Source organism: Belonocnema kinseyi, chromosome 9, assembly GCF_010883055.1.
Source record: "Belonocnema kinseyi isolate 2016_QV_RU_SX_M_011 chromosome 9, B_treatae_v1, whole genome shotgun sequence".
Taxonomy (NCBI): Eukaryota; Metazoa; Arthropoda; class Insecta; order Hymenoptera; family Cynipidae; genus Belonocnema; species Belonocnema kinseyi.
The window spans coordinates 4,901,320-4,911,263 of NC_046665.1; the positions used below are offsets into that span (position 1 = coordinate 4,901,320).

The following is a 9,944-nucleotide window of genomic DNA, read 5'->3' on the forward strand; positions in this document are numbered from 1 at the left end:
ATTCTAATCTTGGTGATTGTCCCGAAGAAAGGAAACAATTATCATCGTTATAACCCTGTTCACCCTTTCTGTGGGGTTGGCTTGCCCATGGTAGACCAGGGTCGTCGTGTGAATGATGCCGATGGTCCCACACATTTCTTCTAATAGTCGGTTTGAGAATTCTGTACCATTATAGGTGTGAATTACTTCCGGCACCCCCCCGCGAGATATTACTAAATCTTCAAACGCTTTTCTTATTGAAGAGGCATTCGCAATACGAATCTGAATGCATTCGATTTACTTCTTAAAGAGATCCTGGTATACAAGAACATACATGTAACCTACCCTACTCTTGGGAAAAGGCCCCATAATGTCACCCCCCACCACCGTCAAGGGCAGTTCTACAACTCGCTGTCCCATCAAACCCACGGGACGTACCTGCTCAACCCTGCATTTTTGACAAGGACCACAGACACGCACGCACTGAACTACGTTTCTGAACATACCTGGCAAATTATAGCGGAGGGCTACCCTCTGGTAGGTCTTTTCATTTCGTAGGTGACTAGTCTGGGGTTCAACGTGGGACTCCTGCAACACCTGGGTTCTCAGTTCTATAGATAGGACAAGTTTCCACGCCTCAATATCGGTTATCAACTCATCTGTTACCGAATTAGGCGTATGGCGTATGGCGTATGACCACCCCCGAACCGGTTGCACTCGCGTCAGTTTGAAGGTTAAAAGGGCTTTCGGCAATATTCTTGAAACTTGGATAGGCGAAAATGGGGGCACCCGTCAAAGCTGTTTTTAGATGGTCGAAAGCCTGCTGTTGATCCTCACCCGAATGCCACTTAACGTTTGTTCGAAACAACCGCGTCGGTGGTCCGGCCACGTTGGCGAATTCCGGTATAAACCGTCGATACCAGGAGGACATTCCCATGAACCTCCGCAACTGCTGAACCGATTTTGGGACGGGATAAGAGGTGATTGTTGATACTTTATCGGGATCTACTTTCAGACCATACTGATTGACGAGAGACCCAAGATATCTAACCTCTGAGCAGCAAAACTCATTCTTATTAAGATTTATTGTCAGGCCTGCGTCAGCCACACGGTCTAGGACCCTTCACAACCAAGCTAAATGTTTATCAAACGTCTCAGCTACGACAATGATATCATCGATGTAGCTAAACACGTTCGGCCTCATCTCGGGTGTGATCACCTTATCTATTAGTCGTTGAAAGGTTGACGGAGTCCCTGCGAGACCGAAAGGCATCCTTTTGAATTCGAATAAGCCTCTATCCGGCACCGCGAACGCCGTATAGGGTTGATTGTCCTTTTCTAGCGGTATTTCGTTAAAAGCGGCGCTTAAATCCAACTTTGAAATATATTTAACGGCCTTCAACTGCCTTAAAATGTCGGTCATGTAAGGAAGGGAATACGCGTCTTTTCTGGAAATAGCGTTTAATTTACGAAATTCTAAACATAGACGATATTTTCCACCAGGTTTGCGAGCCATAACTATAGGGGCGGACCATTCACTAAAAGATTCGGTTATGATACCCTCCGCTAACAGCCTATCGACTTCCTCATACATTATTTTTTGAACCTTAGGAGAAACTAACCGGTACTTTTCCTTGATTGGGGCATGTTCTCCAACGTCGATACTGTGAGTTTTGAGGTGGGTCGCCTAAATGGCCCTGGGCTTTAGGGGGAAGTTTGATTCTTAAAAGCTCCTTCAATTCCTCCACCTCGTCCTCAATTAGAGCAGCCACGCCACTACAGCTCTCCTCTTCTACCAGCCACTGTTTCAACGAATAGTGTCTGCCCTCCGAATCGGGCATGAAGACTTTCCGAGCGCGTCAGTAGGTACCCTAATTTCGCAAACCTGGGTCACCGCGTCAATAGTTATAGGCAGGTTGACCCTGCCAGTAATCAAGTCGGTGGAACCGTTGGCTACGATCATCCGTGACTTTTTCGCGCTATCTAGTTGTCTACCGGTAGCCATTTTTATTTTATCCCACACCGCCTTACTGATCAAAACGCGAGAAGATCCGGTATCTATTAAAGTCTCTACGGGCAACGAGTCGACAGTAGCGATCACGTGGATCCTATTGGCTACTTCCGTGGTTTCCACAATTCTACTAATCACATCTGTTTCTGCAACGCTATCCTCTAATTTCCTGATCAGTTCGGTTAGGTTAGGTCAGGTTTTATTAGGTTAGGATAGGTTTGACCTCTTTGCAGGTTAAGCCCAAGCTGATTCAAACGGTACCGCAAACACAACGGGACAACACAATCAGTTTAATAAACTACTTCTTATTTATATATCTATAAAAAAAACAAATGCTAACCTTCTTAGATATGGCAAAAAAATTACAAAATAGTATATACAAAATAGATCAGTAGAATCTACTGATTTTATTCTGTTATTAGATGGAGTACCATCTGAATTATAATGGATTTCAGCTTCCACTACAATTTGATTGGTATCGTTCGCGTTCACCACGGTATCATTTTCTGAGGATTACTAAAAATCTATTTCGTCTTCAGGCATACCTATCCCCTGGTACCCTACCATGTCAGTAATCGCTCGAAACGTCACGTCCCTAGGTCTTTTTACTGTTATCAGCAGAAGTTTTACTGTTATGCTGACCTCCCCCCTTCTCAAACTCATCTAGAGGTGCCTGCTTTTTACCACTAGATTGAACACTTCCTTTCTTATCCATATTAGACCTTTGTTTAGTCTCGGTATTTATCGCAGAAAAATTTTCTTCCTCCTCTTTTAATGCCGCGACGGATGATGGTTTATTTGATTTGGGAGTCGAATGTGGCTTATACGCGAATTCTTTCGAGAGGAGGTGGGGCCTTGTATTCATTAATGTAAACATTCCATTCCTTTTCCTAACTTCTCCAGAGACGAGAAAGTTCTCTGAAAGACCTACATTCCGATCAGCGAATGCCTCTGTGATATTCGGCACGTAAGCCCCTTTGAACCCAGTCCAATTGGTCAACAACTGGGACCTCATCTTCGAGCAAATTTATGAGGCTTTGTATATTCGTTACATAGTCATCGATTGACATTTCTTTACCCTAAGTCCTGGCCTAGATTTTGTTTTTGACTCTTCTTTCGTGGTCATCATCGCCGAAATGAGACCTAAATTATTTCCGGAATTTACACCAGCTATAAAATTCCTTTACATGGTTTTTGAACCACTTCGAGGGTATTCCTTCTAATAGCACCGACATGGCTAACAGCAATTCCTCGTCCGAAACTCTGGTGAGTTTTCTACGATCTTCGATTTTCGTTAGGAACCCGTCTGCGCTTAGATCGTTTTTCCCATTAAAAGTTAAATTCCAACCCAAGACGATTTCGCCTAAATCCCTATTTCCATAACGATTACTATTTATTATCGTGTTGCTACAAATTGTGTCTGTATTCGAAGAATAATCACGGTTACTAACATCTTTATAGCTGATATTATTTTTTTTGGTTTTTTATGTGAGCTGGTTTTGAAGTTTCCTATTCTTTCTACGTCCGAGTCGGCTTGAGGAATTTGTTTTTGAAATTCCACACGCTGACCAGGGGCTTTCGTTGATGCTCCCCGTTGGGTTTTTAGCGTTTGGTCATTTTCAGTGTGTTCGAAAATGTTGGGGTTCATATGTTGTGATGATCGTTCTAAAGGTTCACGATTTAATGAAATCGGTCTGTAATTGTTGAGAAGGGTTAGGTTTTGAGTTATCCTCGATTGTGTTGTAGCTGTATCATTCTCACGGGAGGGTGTACTTGTTCCGGTAAAGTGAAAGGGTTCGACAACCCAAAAATTTGAGCGTAATTAAAAGATATCTTAGGTAAGTTTAACTGAGGAAAAAGTGTTGCTTTAATATGAGGAGTGGAAACTGTACTTAAAGAACCGGCGGTGGTAGTATTAGTAATACACGCGGTTGTTCCACTTCGCGGTAATGTTGCCGTTACTGTAATACAGTTCGCTATAGTTACCCTTGTTTCAACTGTAACTGTCACAGGTATATTTGTTAATTATTTCTTCACTTATCGGAAGACCTACTGCTACATTTTCTAAATCGGATTCGATTTCCGTGTCATCGTTCGTGGCTGCTGACGTCCCGGACGTATAGTCTGATTCTCGCGATGGCCACCCTTTAAGCAGCTTTATACCTCTGCGTAATCGGGAACATCTTAATTTGCGCATACCGAAAGTATCCAAATTCAACTTTTCTAAGCTCTCAATGATATCTGCATTGTCTAATTCACCAATCAATTGTTTTAACTCGGTATATGATCTAACGTTCCGTTTTGAATTCAAGAACGCCATCTTGTTTTATGAAATTACTTCTATTAAACTGAAATTCCAAACTGGGAGGGTCGAGAGTCACTCAAAATGAGAATTTTTCGCGAATGACTGATTTTTACTTTTGTTAATTATCCAATACTTATTAACCTTGCCATTGCAGGCCAAGAAGAAAAAAAAGAAAATTTAACAACACAACAACAAAACATTTCTGAAAGGTTAGTCGTGATTCCAACAGATTTAATTAAATTTATTCGATTTATTATATTGTTTCCTTATTTTAACCATGTTTAAAATGAATATCTTTATTTTTGAGGTTTGCGGAGAAACGGAATTATCGCAGTATTCATTTGCGTAATTCCTCTATAATTTTCCTGCCTCTCCCCATCCCGTTATTATACAGTGTATAAGGGTTGATTTTTGCCCGCTAAAAGAAATTTAAAAAATTTCACCCACATTAGATTAGCTCAATGCTTTCTTCTGTTTACTTTATTTTATTTGTAACCCGTAAATTTGAAGAGCAGTTGATTACATCGTCATTCGTGAAGTCGGGCGAGCTCGGTTCATGTTCGCGCATTTTCGGCTTTACACGAGGCTGGTCTTCGCCGCAGCAAAGTGGGGGGAATTTTCTCCCTTCATTCTTATGTCGATTACCTCTCGCTAATTCTTGGTTCGTTTTTGCTCTTGCGTGTTTTTACTTCGCTTTTCCGCACGTTTTTTTTTAGTTCGGTTTTGCTCTGAGCGTGTCAATTTTCATGTCTTCCCAGATGATAGCGCTACGTGCGGAAAATCTAGAAACTACGAGATCATATGATGTCAATTTTGAACCGGTATAAACATAACCTATTAATGCCGTTGTGCAATTGCAAACTGTTTGTGTTTAGTGGAAGAAAAACATTGTGCAAAGTGTAAGTCAAGCCTGTCAGAGAGCGGATTTCGACTCAAACACCACATGTTTTAGCCATGAGAATCGTCATAACAACACAAAAAGCGATTTGGGACCTTAACCCCCCTACCAACCTCCACTCGCTGCCGGAAAGGCTTCGCAGTTGTTTGTGGCGCGTGCCACGAGACGCACAATGTAGAATTCAGTGCCGCAAATAAGTTTTGAAGTAGGTGCTTTAGGGCGACTAATTTGAAATGCAATATTTTTATTTGAATGCTGTGAATTTAAAATGCAACTCTAACGAAAGAAAAATGTTTACTGATATATGACAATTCAAATTTTTACGATTATTTAATTTAATAAATAATTGTATAAATACATAATAATAATAATAATAATAATAATAATAATCGAACGCAAGTATTAGACACTCAAAACTTACCAACGAACGACATGAACGACATGAATTGAACAGCAAGGCGACGCACAGCTGTTTGGCGCTGATTTCTCAGCCCTACTTGATCGTACTACCAAGCATGCGCTATCTGTAAAAGTTCCACTCTGCTTGGCGGGAATTTTAAATTAGAATAAAAATGCGCCTTGTGCTTTTTATTTTCGTAATGATTTATTGACATGTCTTACTTGGTCTGGGAATAAGAAAACTGTGGAAAGTGATAAAAGGATGCTGCCGTGAACTCGCTGATAAGAATTGATAATGATTATTCAATTAAAAAAAAGATTGATTAAAATATTTACGTATCTTGTTATGCTTTAATGTGCAAAACACATTAAAAAATGGAACATTGCGTAGAATCGTAATATAGTAAGTATTGTCCAACCTATTCTGGCTTTATAGAACATTAATATTAATCGCATAAATTTCTTATTGAAAATGACAATATCTGTAGATTTTGGCAGACATTTAAAAACCATCGTTCTTTCAATAACAGCATATAGAATAGATATTATTCCATACAGCAGAATTCGAATTTAGTTTGAATTTTTTCAGGAAAAATTCGCTACAAATAAGCAAATAACTACATTACCGGCGCTTACCTTTTTAAAAACTATTGTCTACGTCCTTATTCGCTAAGATTTATTATTCTTAGATATCGAGACAGTGCACTCGGAAAGATTTAATTTAAAAATATAAATTAATTAATAATTAACTTGATTATTCAAAAGTTCTTCCAATTAAAATTTTACAAGGATAAGTGATATATTAAAATATATTGGGAAATGAGTCAGAGATTTAGTGAGGGGTAAAGTGAAAGAGAGAGAGAGATGAATAATGATTGGGGGCTGAAAAGAGTTTGACCTGCCACATAGTATGAAATAGTGGTAAATTCGAGTTGAATTTAATAAGAGTAGGAATAGAAATCTTCAACTGAGAACATCATACATACTGTTATTCGGGTGTAGTAAAGAACTTCTCTATTTTGGTCGGTTCGTAGGAGAAATGTGTTCAAAAGTGGGGTTCTATGTATATAGATTTTATATATCCGGATTTTAAAAGAAAGTTTAGTTTTGTAAGAGAAGTGATCATGAAATGTACATACAACACAAAAATGGATTATATTCAAGGTACAGAACTGCTGTTTTTCTGTTTTTAATGATTATTTCAAATTTGTTTTAATATCATAGTTTAGAGGAAAAAACATTTCATTTGGTAAAACTAATATTGGGCTCTTGAAGAATAATATCACATTTTATAAAAAAATATTATTATTGAATATTGATTACTTCATTAAAAATAATAGATCTTCTAAGGGGTTACCTTTAATTGATGGCAGTGGCAAATGTATTCTTAAATTGACGTCATAGAAACTGCAATCAAATGCTAACTTTCTTAGATATGGCAAAAAAATTACAAAATTTAAATTTGGGAAAGTAAAGGATTAAGTTGAAAGCATATCATATTTTTAAAGGCTGACTCTAGATTATAATGTTATTGCTGTTAGATCAATAATATTAAATTAGGATAGTTATATGGAATAATAAGATATATTTCTTCTCGAAGACTGGATTATGTACAATACAGACATGTATTAGTATGATGGAATAGTCTTTTTCGATTGTTACAATTCATAAAGAAAATCTTACAGAGAATTTTAGCTGTTTAATGAATGTTTATTAAAGAGTTAAAAAAAAATTTATAATTATTTTATATGATGTTGAATTTATACTTTTGTAGAAAAGCATTTCAGTTAAATATCTGAAATAAGGTTGAGAATTAAGAAAGAAAAAATCATTTATGTGTTATTTTAATTTTTTTTAAAGATTTCGTGTCTTTTTCTGGTAAAACAATTAGTGAGCGGTTAAGTCAATTAATGTGTACGACTCTTGGGGAGTTTTTTATTTGAATTTTAACCTTTCTTTTTCCTGGACTTTCCAATACTTCGTATAGTCCTGCATATTAATTTTTAAGTTTCTTAATTTTTCCTCCTTCTAATAAAAATACTTTGTCTCCTACTTTGAATTCTTGAGGGTTAATTTTCCTATCATAGTATTGTTTTTCCTTTTCTTTAGCTAAGATTAAATTTTGTCTAGCTAATTCGCGAATTCCGCGTGATCTTGTTACTAAATTTTTGTATGGTCATCATACGTTTGCAATTTTTCGTGTCCAGGCGGAGGTTTACTGGAAGGTAATCGAGCTAATTTTCAAAAACTAATTCATACGGGGTACATTTTGTTGCTTCATGAACACTGGTATTATAAGAAAATGTGGCTAATTCTAACAAATCATCCCATTCTGCATTTTTCTCTGTAAATTGTTTTACCTAAATATTCTGCTAGGACGTGCTGTGATCTTTCTAACGATCCATTTGATTGTGGATAAAACGTCGTAGTTTTGAATTGCCTGATACGAACTCTTTTATCGAATCTTCGTAATAAATTCCTTTAAAAATCTTTACCTTGGTCAGCTAAAACTCCTCTTGTTGAGCCAAAAGTGCAAATAAATTTCTTTACAAATGTGTCTGCTATTGTGCTAGCTTGATGATTTGGAAGGGCACAAGCTACAAAAACTTAGGCAAAGTTATCTTGAATTGTTAAAATATATATTAATTACCTTTTTCAGTTTTTGGTAAATATCCTACGACATCCATTGATATCTTCTCAAATGCGGTTCCTTGTAAACAAAGTTACACGTATTTTTGCATGTCTATTTTCATATTTCCCCCCAAAAAATGTTGTCGTATTCTACTGTATGTTTTTGTCACTCCTTTGTGACTACCTAATGCTGATGAATGAGCTTCTACTAAGATTTCATTTTTTTGTTCTTTTGTGGAATACTGTGTGATTCCTGAGAAAATAATTATTTTTCTATTTGATTCTGAAAATACGGATTTAAATTGGGTCAAGATTTCTTCCCATGGTATATTATTTATGTAAGCAGTTTTAACTATACTGATTCATTTCAAATTTAATTTGCTGGCTATGTTATGCAAAGAAAAAATGGTTAATTTTATACTATTGAGTGTTTCCGCAAGATTTTCTTTTCTTCTTCTTCGATAGGAAGAGCGTTATGATAATTTTTTCCTTTGTGAATTTCCTTGACAAGACCTTTCTGAATTTTTGTAAACTTGGGTAATCGTTCGCGTTTTCATAATAATTCTGATCCGTTTTCTCGTGGATCTCCATTAGCTGTAGTGAAATATGCATAGTTATCTTTTTTTCATTGTAATTTTATCGCGGCAGTCTATTATATTTGGTTGCTTAGTTGAAGTTCCGGTGACTGTTTTGTCCGGGGTTGGCTCTGGGGGCGGACGTTTTTGAGCTGTATCTCCGTCATGCGTTTCTTTATTGTCATTTATTTCTGGTAAATACTAATTAAAATTGGGATTTATTTCGTCTAAATTGACCCAATTTTCATGGACATTTTTATTCTCAAAATTCTCATCAGAATCTCCAATAAAATTTTCTTCAGGATCGCTTAAGTTTTCATCTACGCTTGATTCACTGGAAATTAAAAAGTAATTCGGATTTTCTGCGTAACTATATTCTTCTTCCTCTTCTTGAGGTTTTAATTTGTTCTTTTTCTTGTAAAATTTAGTTTTGTTTCTAACACTTTCAAAATAATCTGGATGAGAGTCTGAACTGTCTGATATATAATCGGGATTAGCGTCTGTTTTTACTTTATTGTCCTTTTTTGGCCCAATAATAATTTCTTTTTTTCGTCTTCCTCTCTTTTTTGCTGCAAGAGTAAGGATAAAAAACGTTGTTTTAAATGTAGCCCTGCGTAGTCTACCTCTTTTTTCTTAATAATGATTTCTTCTTGAATGCCTTTTTCATAATTATCTTCGTTGTTTTCTTCTTTAAAATTTTCTTGAATATTTTCTGGATTTTTAATGTCTTCATTTAGATTTCTTGATTTTCGTCTTGTTACCATTGCGTGGCATTTTGATTCATTTATTTTATTCAAAATTTAAAGGTCCATTTGATTTTGTAATACATGAATTCTTTCTTTAACTTGATCAAATAATTCTCCAGTGAGAATATCGCTTTCTTTCTTCATTTTTATACTAGAATTCGAATTTGAATCTGATTTGAAACTCGACTGTGAGGTAACTTATTAGGTAACTTACTCATATTTTTTATTTCAGAGTCTGAGTTAAATGAATATATATATATATATATATGTGCGAGAAACACCCTGAGCTATCGCACTCTTCGCAGCAACGTCTGCGAAACCATGCTGAACTACTCCGTAAAAGGGGCTATGTAAGCGGAACGCCTACTCTACCACAGCTGGAACAAGCCGGCAACAAAGA

General features: G+C 36.6%; 1 pseudogene; it reads left to right on the forward strand.

Annotated features, from left to right (window-relative positions):
- Positions 1 to 3,223: 3,223 nt before the first annotated feature.
- LOC117179677 overlaps positions 3,224 to 9,944 on the forward strand; it is a 56,979-nt pseudogene continuing 50,258 nt past the window's right edge.